The 16,868-nt window shown below is 43.1% G+C and overlaps 1 protein-coding gene across 9 annotated transcripts in view; it reads left to right on the top strand.

Moving 5' to 3' along the window:
* LOC146805130 (P2Y purinoceptor 8-like) overlaps positions 1-16,868 on the top strand; it is a 290,559-nt gene that overhangs the window by 221,667 nt on the left and 52,024 nt on the right. For all 9 annotated transcript variants that reach the window (XM_085622273.1, XM_085622275.1, XM_085622271.1 and 6 more), the window contains one exon: positions 9,612-9,749. The gene's annotated coding sequence lies outside the window, so the exon portion shown is untranslated. The remainder of the gene's footprint in view (positions 1-9,611; positions 9,750-16,868) is intronic.

Below are 16,868 nucleotides of genomic sequence, written 5' to 3'. Positions count from 1 at the left end.
TATCGCCGGTTGTTGTAAATATGCCCCTTGGTGCTATGCTTATGTAGAGAGCACAAGGTGAGGATGTAACAATTGCTTTTGCAAGCCAGTCATTGGGAGAACAGGAAGTATGTTATTTGTTTATTGAAAGGGACGTTCTTGCGGTGCGCTATGCCTTGAAGACGTTCATACATTTCTTGTGGGGTTATATGTTTGTGGTGAAGAGTTATCACAAGCTGGTACACAAGATTTTCATAAATAAAGGGCTTGATTCTTTTTCTTCAAGAATTTGTCATTGGGTTATCGACTTACAAGAATTTTGATTCAAGGGATGATATATTCCTAGAGTGCACAACACTGCTGCTGACTGATTGCCAAGATCTAATATGCACTGAACAGGAAGATGTGGTTGTTCAAGAAAAAATCATGGAGGTGAATGTATGTGTGGTAACTGAAGGAGTCGTTTCAGAGAGTGAATGGAAAGAGGGTACGGTTAATGATTTTGATTTGAAAGATGTGATGACTAAGTTAAGGCAAGGTTGGAACAAGGGTTGGAAGGAAAAAGATAAAAGGTTGAGACCTTTCTGGAACGTATGGGAGGAAATAAGTGAAAAGGGTGGTTTGTTGTTCAGGGGATCTTGGCTAATTCCTTCTAAAAGCTTAAGAAGTAGGATTGTGGAATTGGCTTATCCATGACATTTAGGGATTGTATATACAAAAGAATGGGTAAGACAGGAGTTTTGGTGGCCTGAGCTCGATGTCTTGGTGGAGCAATTGGTGCAAGATTGTATTAAATGTTGTAATAGCAATGAGGTAAAAAAAAACCCAATATAAAGCTCCTTGGTATTGATTTACTTGGCCCTATACAAGGGGAACATGCCACTTCTTACATAATTGTACTAAATGATTTGATTTCAAAATGGTCTGAATTCAAGTGTGTAATGAATATGTCTACAAAGGATTTAATAAGATTCCTTGCTGTTTCTGAAAGAAGGTTATCCCAAGTCTCTTCTGTCCAACAATGGGGTTCAATTTTATTGAAAGGAAATTGAGAACTTTTTGGAGAAACATGGTGTTTCGCAGATAATGTGTGCACTTTACCACCCAGATATGAATGGTAGTTGAGCAATTTAACAAGACTTTGAAGTAAGGGATACAGATTGCATGAATGAACAACATGTCCTGGAAAGATAAGCTGAAGAAACACCTCTTTGTGTATCGCATGTGTCCGTATGCTTCACCTGGATGTTTCCCTTTTGAGTTATTTAGGAGAAGGAATCTGAGCAAATGTATTTCACAAGGTTGGGTTTTGTGGGTAAAGGGTATATCGATAATTTAAATGATGGAGTTTTGAAGGAACTGGAGAATATGTGTTTGTATTTATAAAGCACATTAAACAAAAAAGGCATCAAAACACTAGCAACAGTAAGAAAGCCAGCCAGGGAAAGACAGTAAGAGCGTTCTTAAGCATGGTAAAATAGCCAGGTTTTGAGATGCTTACAAAATACAGAGTACAAATTCAGACTCACAATATACATTGGTAACTTATTCCATAGAGTAGCTGCAGCCAAAGAGAAAGTGCGCCCACCCCATGTGGCCTTCCACCACCTGGGAGTGATCACCCTCCTCCGCGCTGCAGATCTAAGCTGTCTGCTTGGCAAATATCAGTTGAAAGCTGTCCTCAAGTACCAAGAGCCCTGCTGATCGAGAGCCTTGTAAACCAAATACAGGGCTTTAAAGTTCACTCGCTTTCTCATGGGTAACCAATGCAGTGACCACAATCCCTCCTTAACAGAAAGATGTTGGGGACATTCTAGCTGCATTTTTGATAATCTGAAGTTTGTTTAGGGAGCATTGGTTGGCATATAAATAAAAAGCGTTAGAGTAGTCAAGGCGCCATGTAGTAAGGCCTGTGACTACTGACACTCATAATTCCCCTGGTAAATAGGAAAAAATCTTCTTCAAGATCTTGTAAATGAAGAAACAGGCGCTCACTGGTCTGTTGACCTTAATGTCTATAGTAAGGGTGTTGTCAAAAATCACACCAAGATTTTTTGTGGCTGTCACTGGGATCGGTAATGAACCGTAAGTCTCAGGCCTCCAGAGCTCCAACTAAACCATGTTATCTGCCCCAAAGAACTCAATCTATGTCTTCTTGGTGGTAAATTTAAGCCAGTTCTCCTTCATCCAGGTACTGATTTCACTCATGCAGGATTTACACTTGTCCACCACCAGTGCTCAATTGTCAGATTTTGAGACAATAATTTGGGTGTCGTCCACATAGGACAGCGCCTGGAACCCATTGGATCGCACCAGTTTTGCCAATGGAGCCACCTAAATGTTTAACAGGGTGGGACTGAGGTAGGAACCCTGAGAGACCCGACAAGGGAGCTGAAAGGGTTTAGCCCTGTAGTCCCCACAGCTGACAATGTGGGTTCTGTTCTCCAGGAAGGGTCCTACAAGATCTAATGCCGAGTCCCTCAGCTCAACCTGTTGCAACTTTACACCAAGGATGGAGGGATTTTGCATTGAAGGCTGTGGACAAATCAAGCATAACCAGGATAGCCGCGCCTCCCTGGTCCACCTGGCAGTGAACAAACACTGCTGCAGTGATGAATGCTGATTCGGTGCTGTGACCACTCTGGAGACCATTCTGAGAAGGGTCCAAAAGATCATGATCAGTGAGAAACTGAGATCATTCTTGGTTAATACACTTCTCAGAAATATTTGCCGGAGTAGGCAGGAGAGAAACCGGGTGTAGATTTTTTAAGTCTCTAGGGTCCCCATTTGATTTTTTTTTAAGAGGGATAACAATTGCCGCTTTCCAGCACTGTGAGAAGACCTGCCAAGATAAGAGAAAGGAAAGATATGAAACACAGTGCAGCTACTGGTGTCTTATGTTTGGAGATGGGCGATTGGATGAAAGGTAAAACACCAGTTGGGTATGCCTGTTGGTTTAGAGTCTCTATGCCAGTGAACGTCATAAAGGAGTTTAAGAATGTTATAAAGACAAGTGATAACAGAATTTGGAATATTAGTAGGATATCTAAGTGTCATGAACAAGCTGTGAGTCTGCGGAATGGTGATGCGTGTGTGACACCTTTGTCGGGTTGTTGAGTGGAGCTGCGTCAAGTCATGGGTCTCATCTTAAGCGGTTTGGCAAAAGACGAAGTAATAGGAAGACCTGGAGCCCTGCTTATTTGAAAGATTTTATACAAAGCTAACTTCTTCTTTGAAAGGAAATACCTTTCCTATTAAGTTGCTCAGTGTGCATGTATTCTTTTCTTGGGTGTTAGTATGAGAAACCACGCACTGCATATATTTAGTTTCATATTCTGAATTTGATCATATTTTTTACAATTGCTAATAATATTAAAGGAAGGGAAAGTGTGATGTCTTGAAAAGTTGGATAGGGGTTGGAACTCTGGCGGGGGGGATTCCATGAACCTGCAGTTACTGTTAGAAGCAGGTAGATGAGGTCTGTATTACTTAAGATCCTACCTTTTGGACAACATCACCGTGTTGCTGAATAATTTCACAGCTAGAAATTTGGTAATTTCTAACTAAATGGTATTATTTCTTTATTTGTTCTCTGTTTTGTGCTGTTTTTGTTTTCTTGATCTCTGAGCTGTTTCTTAGCATCGGACCCGGTGATTCCATTTCTCTGTGTTTCAAGATCAACCTTCAGATGCAATGTTACTGAAATAGTCTCACTACAAGACTAGCCTGAAAAAAGGTGTACCTAGGGATTGGTTGTTAGGTCCAGTTCAGCCAGTTTCGCCAACTGGCTGGGGATGTTACCTTGTAAGGTATCATCATTCTTCGGATGTCCTAGCACATTATAAGGTTCAATTGATCCTAGATCCAGAGTAAAGGGGAGTCTGGAACTGTGGAATAATGGTGGTATTTGTCTGTTGCCTATTCTTGTCAAACTTGCTTTAACACAGTGTCCTTGGAGATCCTCTGGTGGACATGATCTCTGATTTTCTCACTGTTAATGTTTTTTTGTTTGTTAACCCTTTCACTCTTCAAAAGGCATGTGTGCAAAGTTACTTTAATACCAGGTACTTCTTGGTTGGAATGGGTGATTTCCTCAGGTAGTCTGCAAACAGGATCAGTTTTGCTGAAAGGATGGCTAACATCCTCAGCCTTAATCAATTATCCGATGTGAACACTAACTTATCTGGCGGATAGCCTATGATTCAACCTCATCTTCTTGAGCCTTGTTTGTACTACTGAATATCAACGCCAACAATATCCAGATGGAAAAAAAAAATCAAGGAGAGAAAATCAAGGGACAAAATATCAAAAGGTAAGTGTGCATAGAGAAGTATAGATTTACTAAACCTAACTCCACATCTGCGTATCTTGAAGATTTGTGTACCGCATAGGTACCTATTTGTGGAGTTAGGTTTATAAAATCCAGGGGCATATTTACAAGCTCATGTCGCCACTACAACGTCACTTTTTCACATGTTGTGATGGCGATATGAACTTTGCCTTATTTTCAAGGCAGCGTTAAGCCACATAATGTGGCTTAACGCTGCCTTGTAAATAAGGCACCCTTTCACACTACACTTAGCGTGAAAGGGGAGGGCAATGGGTGTTGCGGTGAGCGTTCTACCGCAACACCCATTAATTTTGATGCTGCCCCCTATTTACAAGGGTGGCGTAAACTGGAGGCATCGCCAAAATTAAGACCAGTCTTACCTTGGTACAATGAGGATAAATGTTTAATTTCTCCTCGTTTTTGCTGTTTCCATGTGTGCTGTGTTGTGCAGCATACATGGAAACAGCAAAACGCCAATGATTGTTAATGTGCAGGAAGGTGTCCCTTCCTCCACATAAACAATCATTTTTAAAAAATGACGTTTTGCAACTTCTGCATTAAGCAGCACACATAGAAGTTACAAAACGCCATTTAAAGATTGTTTATGTGCTGGTAGGGACACCTTCCTGCACATAAACAATCACTCCCCTCAACGCAGGCACCCCTGCTCTATGGTGAAAGGGTGCCTGCGTTGGCGCTAGTCAGCTAAATTTAGCACCAGTGCAAGGGAAAATGCAGGGCTGCACCATATTCTTGTAAATATGGTGCAGCCCTGCGTTTCAAAAGTGACAGAGCGTATCGTTAACTTTCTAGGCTTAACAGCACGCTTCGCCACTTTCCCTGTAAATATGCCCTCTAGAGTTACTTAACCGGCGATATTTTTTTCAGTATTTTATCCTCAATTTTGTGCTCCACTGATATTGTGAGTTCAATATTCAAGGTGCACGCTTTGAACCTCTAACTTTCCTTGCATCCCATTTTGCCATATTAACACCAGATTGGCAGTTTGAATGACCAAAACATTCTCAGCAATATAGTAGATCTTGACATTGACTGCATGTTTGGATCGTAAACTTGGCTTCTTTCAGGCAAAAGGTCACGTGTTGATCATCTTGACTCCACGAAATTACACGAAATTACATAAAAATACACCATATAAACACAAAGACAAGGCATGACAATAGTTTAAATTAAAATCTAAAACTCTCAATTTCCTCAACCACTCATAAGATATACATGCAAATATATTGTATCAACATACACAGATCTCAGAATTATTGTTTGCGATTATTGTTTGCGAACAGTTAGAATGTACAGCCCTGAGTGCTTGCAATGTTCAACACTCCGTCCATCATTTCCTGTGGTGTTGCTGTGTTCGCCATAAGTTGGCAGGGTATGCTTAGACGTGAGTCCCTTGCTCACTTTGCCACTGGATTCAAGCAAGCCTGGCTGAAGACGGCTGAAATGCCAGAAACCGGTCCTAGGAAGCTTGTTTCTGGTCTGGGGAAGACATGGCTTGGCAGTTCGGGCTGGACTGTTCCCATGAGGCACAGGGTCAGACTGATTTGCAAATGGCCATGTCTGAACTGGGGTGGCAGAGTGGGCTAAAGAACAGTGATGGATTAAACCCAGATCAGTTGACTGGGGGTGAGTGCTTGCAATGTTCAACACTCCGTCCATCATTTCCTTTGGTGTTGCTTTGTTCGCCATAAGTTGGCAGGGTATGCTCAGACATGAGTCCCTTGCTCACTTTGCCACGCCACTGGATTCAAGCAAGCCTGGCTGAAGATGGCTGAAATGCCAGAAACCGGTCCTAGAAAGCTTGTTTCTGGTCCAGGGAAGTCATGGCTTGGCAGTTCGGGCTGGACCGTTCCCATGAGGCACAGGGTCAGACTGATTTGCATATGGCCATGTCTGAACTGGGGTGGCAGAGTGGGCTAAAGAACAGTGATGGATTAAACCAAGATCAGTTGACTGGGGGTGAGTGCTTGCAATGTTCAACACTCCGTCCATCATTTCCTTTGGTGTTGCTTTAGAATGTACAGCCCTCCCAGCTATGATAGCCAATTAGAATCTCTCTTTTTGACTCTGCTGAAAGTGACTGTACTTCGACACTGCTATTGATAGCCAGAGTCTTCATTTTCCTCTCAGGCTGCCTGTATTCAGGAACGCTTGCAGATGTTTTAAAACATATGCAAGTACGTAATTAACATCAATACGTTTTTCAGTGCACTCCTCGCAAAGGTCATTTTCTCGATTTGGTCCTCAGTAGAAACATTACCCTCAATAATCTGACCTTCACATTTGTTGTTCTGAAATGAAATTGATTTTTTTTTTTTTTTTAATTCGATTACACCAAGTGGAGCTTTTCTTCCGATCCCCCCTTCTAGAGACTCTAATGTCCTAGACGTTATACAGCTAAGGGCAACTACAAGTTTTTGTTGTCTCGGGATGCCAAATTATTGGGTCCTCAAACTCCAGAAACAATTATTCCAGGTCAGGGGACACCACACTCAAAACCGTGTGAAGCTATGTGGCAGCCTCAGCTGATGCACTCACCAACTTCTGCCCCCATACTTCAGCATGGAGGGAGCACCACTGAAGTAAAGATTTCTGCCATCACACAAGCCCCTACCCTCAGGCCTCCTACCCCACCCCCACAGGCAACAAAAAGGGCCTGTGCAACATTTACCACCTGCTCCAAGTATTTAATAAATATTTGTAGGTATGATGTTTTTGTTTCCCGAAGGCAGACAAAGAAACAGAATTGGACCTAGTATTCCTGGGTCCCCTGCAGGTAAGTGCCTACTCCAGGTGGGAAAAATTATAATCCCTGTTCTTATGTGGTGATGCTGACTAATATAGTAAATTCCAGCCCTGATATCTCCCCACAGAGATAACAGGAAGCATGGGATAAAGGGCAATGTGGTCTCAGTCAACAATTCTATATCCTGTTATAAGATTGTTGCCCCTCTTTGCCTGTAATGCTAACACTCATACATTCTCTGCTGTCCTAGATCTTCATGTGCTGAAATAAGCATTAAGAGCAAAGACCGATAAAGTGCAATTTTATACCATGGAACTTAAAATCCATGAACAACATATTGAGGTTAAAAGGAAGAAGGAGAGCAGCAGAAAACGAAAACATATGCATAGGAAACATCTGTTCACTATCCTTAGGGCCACAACCCAAGTAATAATCCTGTTTTAGTGTAATGTAGAGTCAAATCAAGAAATGTGGCATGAAAATGATTTCAAGTTGAGCAGACTCAATTTTCTTCAGGGGGAAAGCACATATTGATAATCCTATATTGCCTACATAGAACAAGATAGCAGATTTATTTTCACATAAGGTGAACACCACGTACAATCTTTTGTCAATAAATGAATGTTTGTGCTCCTCAGAATGGTAATTTCCTCCATTCTGTCTTCCACTGAAAGGATTGTCATGATGATCACTGCTAAGACTCTAAGTTTCTAAATGATCCTCCCTTGTTTCATGTCCCTCCTCTCTTTCCACTATTGCTGGAAACAATCGAACATTAATATACCTATCAAAAAACAGCACACTTTTTCCATCACCACGCCGGCATGGAGTGAATAATTGCATCTCTTCTGTCTTTCACTTAGCGGCACGTCAGACATGGAAGTGTGCATACACCTGGGTGTAGTGTGCTCACAACTTTAGTGACAATTACGTATTACACTATGCATATATATCTTTTTCCTCCCAATTAACTGTGATTTTGTACTTTACAGACCATTGTGCTAACGTACATTATGTATGTATATTTTTTTTAAAAACGCATGCCTTACTATTGTGGCATCACACTTATTGCACCTTATTAAGGTTGACTAGGAGTGGCAAGTTTCTCGACACTGGGCTGGTCCCAGTGTAGTCCTGACGAAGAGCTGGGGAGCTCGAAACTAGTTGACTTCAAGATATGCTAGGCACATCTTTCCATTATAGTTAGGGTCCCTTGTCATATTACCCCGTTTTTAATTTTTTCAGCTTAGAGCACCAATAAAGTTTATTTTGTAGCCCACTAGCTGATTATTTTAATTTTCCCACTCCACCACTACTTCACTTACACTACACATAGTCCACAAAATTTCTAGTGCTCCTACGTAACACCGCAAGTCGTAGCACGCCTCAGTCCGTAGAGGACTGGGAGGACCCCTATGATGAAGCATGTCACCGTGGGGAAACCCTGGTGAGTGAGGGGACTATAGAAAGAGATAATACTTCCCTTTCTTTCTGATAACGGTGTCCTTAAGGATCAAATTGTTTCCTACACCTTTTGTCTCTCCCGGTTAGGTTCCTGTCTACTTGACTCGTTCAGGTAGTTTTTTGATAGGTATATTAGTGGAGGGTGAACCTAACTTTAACCTCTACTTTCCCCTTATTTCTGGATAAAAACAATGGAACATTATCATCCACACTGTTTTTTTTAAATTCCACTCTGTTCCCAAAGAGGATTTAAAAACTTTGATCGAGTGAAACCCAAAGTACCTGCATGACTTTGTAGAAAAATGAAAATCACAATTGTTTCTTGATCTAGAATAATTCCAGACTCATAACTTTACCAGCACTGATAACACCTGCCTACCACCCCACACAGTTCCATCAACCGCTGCTCCAATCAAGAACATGAACCCTCACATAAAACATAACGACACAAGACCAACGCCAGAGCAAGACACAATACACCTTCTCCTTCACACAAACAACGATCTAACGCACCTGCACGCCACACAAGGACAACATTCAAGATATCCCTCCCACCTTTAAACCTCAGAATAATGTGCAGTTTTGCATACTGGTTTTTCCAAGTAGGATTCCACGAGGATGACAGGATCAGCAAACTTGAATAAAGTATTTCATGTTTTCATCATTCCCCAATGAGGAATCCAAAGTACTTTGTAGATGTTGAGCAGTGGGCTTCTTAGCCCACACTGACACACACATTTCTTCTCCAGGTATCTCTTTCACTTGAAAAACTTTTAGATTCCTTAACTTCAACCCCTTCCCTGTAACCCTTAACTTTTCTTTCACCATTTGGTAGACACTAACCTCACTGCAGACCTCGAGACTTCCTTAACCTTTTATTTGACCAAGGGCCAATTTTATGTCAGTCTGCCTGGTAATTTAACACTGACCACATCTTCTACATGCACTTTTAAAACCTTCACAGTTTGCTTCTCATCATTGCACAACTTCCTTTTCTTTTGCACCTTTTTCACATTTCTTTGATGTCACTCGAAATGCATGTCTGACAAAATCCATCATATTTATTGACAGGCATCCACGAGGGAATCTATTCTCAACTACAATTTCTGCTTCTAAGAGCTTGGAATGGTGAGAATCTGGTCGTCGAAAGAGGATATGAGAGCATGCTCCAGAAACACTCTTTTCACACAACGGCGCGAATTCACAAAGGTAAATTCACACATGAGTAAATTTACACATGTAAATTCACTATTGCAATTTTTAGTAAGTGGGCAGAGTTCACAGAGTTCCATACCACCAAACTGCGTGAAGTTTCTCAGCGCAAGCGGTAGCGACCATCCACACTGCCCACGTTGAGAAATCTCGCTGGGAAGTGGTCTAGCGTTGGATTTTCCTCACTCGTGCTTGTCAACTGTTGGCAAGCGTGAGCGAGGAAAAAACTGTTCACGCTCCGCAGAGCGTGGAGTGCGAAACATTCTGCAAACTACGACAGGCTACGGTAATCGGGCTGCCCTCAGGATAGTGATACTAGCTGTTTTTAAAACTGTAATCATTGTTTGAAATTGAATTGAAAAGCACTGGTGGGAACGAGAGAAATTGTGATGTTCTGCTGATACCTGAATCGGACCCTAGAATTTCTGCAATCTATGATTATTGCGCTCTTCAGACAACACATTTTGTTTTTTAAAACATTCTGAAATTGTTAAGTTGGGGGTCAGCGCGGGGAGTTTCCTGTCAGCCCTTCGTTGGAACTCTTCCGCTGTATTAATGTGGTCTAGTGGTTGGGGGGTCCACAGCTGCTGCACAGCAGAGCTGATTGGCTGTTTAACGGAAGAGGCCAGCCTTAACTACGACGCTGGAGCGAACGCGCAGCGGATAGAGGGAGAGACAGCTACGGTAATCGGGCTGCCCTCAGGATAGTGATACTAGCTGTTTTTAAAACTGTAATCATTGTTTTGAAATTGTTTGAAATTGAATTGGAAAGCACTGGTGGGAACGGGGGAAATTGTGATGTTCTGCTGATACCTGAATCGGACCCTAGAATTTCTGCAATCTATGATTATTGCGCTCTTCAGACAACACATTTTGTTTTTTAAAACATTCTCAAATTGTTAAGTTGAGGGTCAGCGCGGGGAGTTTCCTGTCAGCCCTTCGTTGGTACACTTCCGCTGTATTAATGCGGTCTAGTGGTTGGGGGGTCCACAGCTGCTGCACAGCAGAGCTAATTGGCTGTTTAACAGAAAAGGCCAGCCTTAACTACGACGCTGGAGTGAACGCGCAGCTGATGCGCGCAGCGGGCGCGCCTAAGGCAGGCCCGTCAGCGCTCGTCCGCGGCCGATCGGGGCTAGGGGCCACAACCCCTGGTCCTAGGCTGAGATACTCTGCCTCTGAGCTACTTCACCTGGCCTTAGGTCATCAGGGGCTCAATAACTTCACCACTGCCAAATTGGGAAGTGAAAACATTCTGAGGCAAAAGGGGACTAGTAGCCACACTGTATTGAGGCAAGCACCTCAGAATTACATTAGCCCGGATTACCTTCCGGGCCTGAAAATAGTGGTCTTAAACACACGATCACTACAGAAACACTACCTGGAAATTTTTACGCTTCTCCAGGAGGGGGACATTGACATTCTGGCACTAACAGAGACTTGGTTGGGTGACACTTCTGCCCCAGATATTATCGCTGCCCTTCCTGGGGAATTTGATGCCTTTTGGCACAACAGGCAGGACAATAGGAGAGGGGGGGGGGGGGGCGTGGCTATTTTCTTTAACACCAGACTTATGGCCACAAAGATCATAGCAGAGAGCATTGACAACATAGATCTATTAGGAATTAAAATCTCCCTTAAATCTTCTTGTCTCCTGCTCCTGGTGGTCTACCGCCCTCCCGTGGCAACCCCGAGGCTCTATGACTATCTCACTGAGACCGTGTCTGACCTCAGTACACGATACCAACGTCTCATGGTGGTTGGAGACTTCAATCGCCATTGGGAAATAATCCAGAGAGAGCAGTACGCCAAACAACTTGAAATGGCAATGTACTCCATAGGGCTTTTCCAAATGGTTGATCACCCAACCCACATTAAAGGGCATACCTTGGATCTGATCTGGTCCTCCAATAGGCGGGACAGGCTCATGGACATTCAACCCTGCGCCTGGTCAGATCACTCTCTGATCTCGTGCTGGGCGCCTGTAGATAGCCCGTTTCCACTAGCTCCTCTCAAATGGAGGAAGGTGTGGAGCTGGAATAAAATACAGACTGCGAACTTAGGGGCTACACTACTGAGGTTATCCCCACCCAATTCTAAGGTGGGAAATATCGATCTAGAAAGCGAAACTCTCACCAACACCCTACAAGCTGCTATTGATCAGGTAGCTCCAGAACGCAATGAAAGAATTTGGCACAAAGGCAAGGGGGCCCCTTGGTTTAATAAACCACTGAGGGAAAGGAAACAAAGCCTTCGCCAAGCCGAAAGATGATGGCGGAAAGTCTACGACCCTGCTGAGCTAATAATTTACAAATGTCTACTTATACTTTACAAAGAGGCCATTATATCTAGAAAAGCTGAGTACTACGCTGAGCGAATCGCCAGCGCACCTAACATACAAAAGGAGACTTTTAAGATCTTGAAAGAACTCAGCAAAAAGTCTGACATCAACCTTGCAGCAGCACCTTCTGACTGCAATGCTTTTCAGGCCTTTTTTCTTCGGAAAGTAACTGACATTCTTTTAGAGATTAAAAACATACGTATCACCACATGTCCCTCGGAACTGCCCACCCCTCCATCTTTTAAGGGCAGTCCCATCACTAGCTTTCCGCACCTAGACTCAAGGACTCTCACATCTTTGGCCTACGGGACCAAGTTAGGCTCTCCTATTGACCCTTGCCCCCCACGGATCTTTAGAATGGCACTACCTGCCTTGGAGAATCAGATTCTTACTCTCCTGAACAATTCCTTGGCAACCGGTCAGGTCCCCGCTAACATGAAGGAGGCTAGAGTTATTCCTCTTCTAAAAAAACCAGGTGCAGATAGGACTATATTAAAGAACTTTAGGCCCATCTCTCAGCTTCCCTTTCTGGCGAAGGTCTTGGAGAAACATGTTCTGACGACTCTCTCAGTATTTCTGGAGAAACATGAGATTCTCCAGGCCCATCAGGCAGGCTTCAGAGCCCATCATAGTACGGAGCTGGTTATGCTGTCAGTCCTGGACGAACTCAGGTGAAAGGCCGATAATAAAGAATCGAGCGCCCTGATTTTATTAGATCTGTCAGCGGCGTTCGATACGTACGGTCTGCCACCAAAAGCTACTCTCCCGATTGGCTGACCTGGGCATTCAAGGAGAGGTCCACAAATGGCTAGAATCCTTTTTATCAGGATGAACACAGAGGATCCAATTGGCTGAGCAGGTATCGGACAAGGGTTACATCTCCTGCGGGGTCCTTCAAGGATCCGCACTATCCCCCCTTCTCTTTAATATATACCTACAGCCCTTGGTGGCTGCGCTAGCCAAAATGGACTGCAGAGTATCCAACTATGCGGATGATACTCAGCTCATCCTAAGGATCGATAATTCGGCCTACGCCCAACAGTCTGCTCAGAGCGTACTTAGGTTCACAGTTAACTGGATGACGGCCAACTCCTTAAAAATCAACCCTGACAAGACGGAGGTTCTTGCTATTTCAACAAAAAACAACCCCTGGAGCGATCAATTCTGGCCCCATTAGTTAGGAGTCCCCCCCATTCCAGTACCTGTGGTGAAAAGCCTGGGAATAAAGATCGACTCAGAGCTCTCTATGACCAACCAGGTTAACTCGGTGGTCGGAACTTGTGTCGGTCTTCTGCAACAGCTGAGGAAATTGGTTCCCCTTCTTTCGGTCTCGACCATGAAGACAATTGTAGCAGCTACTATAGTCTCTAGACTTGACTATGGTAATGCGCTATATGTTGGGTTACCCCAGAAACTCACAAATAAATTGCAGATAGTTTTGAATGATGCAGCCAGGCTTATTTTTAGACTACCCAGAAGAACTCATGTCACCCCCCTGCTGAGTGAATTACACTGGCTACCCATTAGACAAAGAGCTAAGTTTAAGGGTTTGTGTATCACCTACAAAGCCCTCCACGGACACGCCCCTGAGTACATAAAAGAACGGGTACTCAAATACGTGCCAGGACGCGTGCTGCGCTCAGCGGAAGCCAGCAGACTAATATGCCCTCGTTTCAACTCTACAACCAAAGGAGGTAGAGCTTTCTTGGTCCTTCTGCCACAACTCTGGAATCAGTTGCCCGGAGAGCTACGGAAAGAATCCAGACTTTTACCCTTCCGAAAAAAACTTAAAACCTTCCTTTTCAGAGAAGCTTTCAACATGGTTGCAAAGCCCTCCAGTACCTGAGGACTTGGCCTGTTCCGTTGTTTATGTTTCTTCCTCTGTCTGAGCGCTATGAGACCTGTCGGTATATATGCGCTATACAAGATTAAATTAACATAACATAACATAAACTCTACGAATGGAGCGGAGTTCAACGCCCAGGCTTACTTTTTAGTACATTTAAAACTTTTAGGTATTCACCATTTCCAAGTGTAAATTTACCATAAATATTTGCCATACATGTGTCTTCTCCCTGAAATAGGGTTTGAAATCACACTTATGAGTGTAAGTTACTACTAGTAACTTTTCCACACCTAGGCAAAGGTCGCCACCACTGGCCAGGAGATCTCCCTATGGTAAAGTATAATTTTAAAAAGTTTATTACTTTAAAAAAAAGTAAATATTTTTTATGCTTAACATTAATGTACATTCATTTTACTAATATATTTTAAACGTAATACACAAAATAAAAATTCTACAGCACTAGTAGCTTAATTTTGAATTAAATATTCAATTAATTAAAAAAATTACATTATCTTTTTAATATCTATGACACAAATAAATATGTTTATATTTATTATGTACTAAAAATTAATATAAGTTATATGTAGTGATCCCTTCCCTTCCCGCCACACCTTCACCGCAGACTTTTATAAGCCTAGTACCTGGCTCACTGGCTCATTGGGGTACTTTGAGGCATTTTGTCTGTGGAAGCATTGAAGTGTATTGGAGTCTACGCTTCCAGCTCCTGTGAATTCTGGAGGTTAAAATTGCGGCAACATCGGAATAGCCCACCCAATACGTCCAACATGCAGATTGCAAGACCTGCAGCTTGCTCTTGCCCTTCCTGTTGGTAGTTTATACCCGAGGATCTGGTGCACAGCAGGCAGTGAGGCCGCGCTGCTGGGTTTGACTTTCTACTTTCCACTTTGTTACTATACAAATCCCTGGGCAGGGGTCTGCGGACACGGATTGGTGAAAAAATACACTGGAATACATCTTAGGGGAAACCAAGAACCAGTTTAATCTTGCAATGGGGAGGTGGAAACTCCCCCAGCCTATTAAGAAAACAGTTGGGCCGGAACTGGAGAAGTTGCCACAAAATGAAGGCGATCCCAGTGTGAGTCTTGTACTGATATGGAGGGACGGGTGACTTGCTCTTCAAAAGGATCAATCAGGAATTACTTTCGGGCTACCAGCATGTCATTAGAATTGTCTTCAGATAATGGTGCTCCTGTCTTGGTCTGGATTGACCCAGGGCCCTCTCCACTTTTGGCGTCCAACTTACATAGTACCAGTCATAAGCTACCCTTGGTGGCGGGCATTAACAATCAGCGCTCTCAATCATGTCAGAAACTAACAGATGAAGATTCAGCGGTGGTAAACCAAGGCTCCATCAATTGGGGAAGAGCACCTCGATCTCTGCTGCTGCCTTCAGCTCAAGTTATAACAGAGATAAAGTGGATCAAGTAAGCACTACATGGTCCTTGGTCTCCAAGATCGCTGACAAAGAAACTAGTATTCAAATGGATTCCATTTACAACTAATACAATCTTGGTAGCTGCCCAAGTCCTTCAAAGTAATGATTCACGAAGTTACCGTGTCTCACCATTACTCACAAATGGGAAATCCCCTTCAACAACTAACTTATCAGTAAATTCAGCTACAAATTCAACATCAATTATTGCATCTATGACTGGTAGTGAAATTACTACAGGTCTGGAGCAGGGAAATCTCTCAGCCCAGTTTTTAGCTGCCATGGAAGCACAAATGCAGGGCACGCTTAGTCAAACTCTAATTATGGGATGGAGGGCATGTAATTACTCTCCTGTTTCAGATTTCGTCTCCCAAAAGATTTCAACATTGGTCGACATAACAGGATATAATGGCCAGGGCGCATCTCTGGCAATATAGCAAAATGGAACTTCAGATAGATTTGCTTCAGTCACTTGCAACATACTTGGCAGGGAGAAAATGAAAACAATTGGTCTTAAATTAAGTATTTTGGAGTTGGAGAAAATGTGCCTATGTTCCTCTATTTTCAATAGGCTTAGTGCCCTTCCAGAGGTATTGCATGCATTGGTGAAGGGCATTAAGAACAATACTTCAAGGGTGGACATATTTTCTCTGGGAGTAAATCACACGTCAGAGGAGTTGATCTGTGCAATGAAGGGGTGTCACGGGGAATGTGAAGATTGCCAGGAGGCATCAGTTGCGGGGGCTGAGCCATTAGCACTTCAACCTAATAAAGTTTGCACACAGTTAGAGCCAGATGCGGACATACAAGTAGGTAAACCTGAGCAGGAAAGGAGATTGATGCCGAGAGAATCCCTAATCATAGGTAATCAAGCCCCGGGTCTTCAAATTTTCATCTCGGCAGATATCTCTGTAGGGGCAAGTCTTTCAAGGAGGGCAAAAAAGAAACTAAAAAAGCAAACTAAAAAACAACGCTCATTAAAAAGAGCAATGTCTAAACTATCATCAAGTATCCCCACCAGTGTATACCCAATCTTTGGGCAGACGAAGATGGCTAAGTCTCAGCAGATATCGCCAAAAGATTTGGAACCACCCAGCCGGTCAGGCCACAACAAAGTAAATTTACAGTTTGACCTGTCTGTAGAAATGGCTCCAGGGATACCAAGTCTGAATCTTGGCCTTATGGCTGATACTCTAGGCAGCGGCAAGAAGAACCCCGAAATGTTAAGAACGTGAGCACACAGGCAACATTGATGGGCCTGGATATACATGGTCCAAATTCATCTCATCCCACTTTAGGAGCTAAGTTGGTGGAACCTTGCAAGTCGGACAGTCAGGGCTATATTTCAGGGTCGAATATCTGTATTCTCCCAAAAAGAATAATACTTATGGATCACCAAAAGTCATTTGGGGAAGGAAAACCGGCTGGGGCCTGAAATCTGGAGCCAGTGAACTTAAGTAGCAATCAAGATTTAAGGTC

Source organism: Triturus cristatus, chromosome 8, assembly GCF_964204655.1.
Source record: "Triturus cristatus chromosome 8, aTriCri1.1, whole genome shotgun sequence".
Classification (NCBI taxonomy): Eukaryota; Metazoa; Chordata; class Amphibia; order Caudata; family Salamandridae; genus Triturus; species Triturus cristatus.
The sequence above is the reverse complement of the archived record's forward strand: the minus strand, read 5'-3'. Positions and strand labels throughout refer to the sequence as shown.